This window comes from Pteropus vampyrus, unplaced genomic scaffold (genome assembly GCF_000151845.1).
Source record: "Pteropus vampyrus isolate Shadow unplaced genomic scaffold, Pvam_2.0 Scaffold30, whole genome shotgun sequence".
Lineage (NCBI taxonomy): Eukaryota > Metazoa > Chordata > Mammalia > Chiroptera > Pteropodidae > Pteropus > Pteropus vampyrus.
Window position 1 is genome coordinate 4,044,034 of NW_011888811.1, and position 586 is coordinate 4,044,619.

Sequence of the window (586 nt, forward strand, 5' to 3'; positions counted from 1 at the left end):
GTATTTTGATGCTATTTTTGTTAGAAAGATTTGTAATGAAACAAGATATCATCTAGAGCTCTCAAAAGGCAAAAGAAAATGACCACATACTGCAATCAGATAAGCAAGTGTCAGACAAGACAGCAACTATGAAAATTAACCAGAATAAAATTATGTAAAACAAGAGTGTTTTCCCTGAAGAATTAATTAGAGTAGCTATCCCAACCTGCAACACCTTCTCCATTCCTATCCTTCTCAGTTTCTATATGGTTACGTATATCCTTTAAACTTTAACAAAAGAATACCACGAGATCTATTTACTTTACTGTAGTGAGTCCATAGAGTAACAAAACCAAGACATTTTGGTTTCATCCACTGAACAAAGTTATTTTTAGGAAAAGAAGTGAGCACAACATATGTTCACATCTAGTTGTTCTGGGTCCCAGAGGCAAGAAAGGGGCAAAGTCAAGTTTGATTCCAGGTCTGACTTTGAAGACTCTGTTCTTAATTCATGAAAATCAAAATCTTCACTCATATATAAAGTCATAGGTATAATGGAAGGAACCTCACAATGCTGAGCCAATAAGAAATAGGAACAAAAGCTACA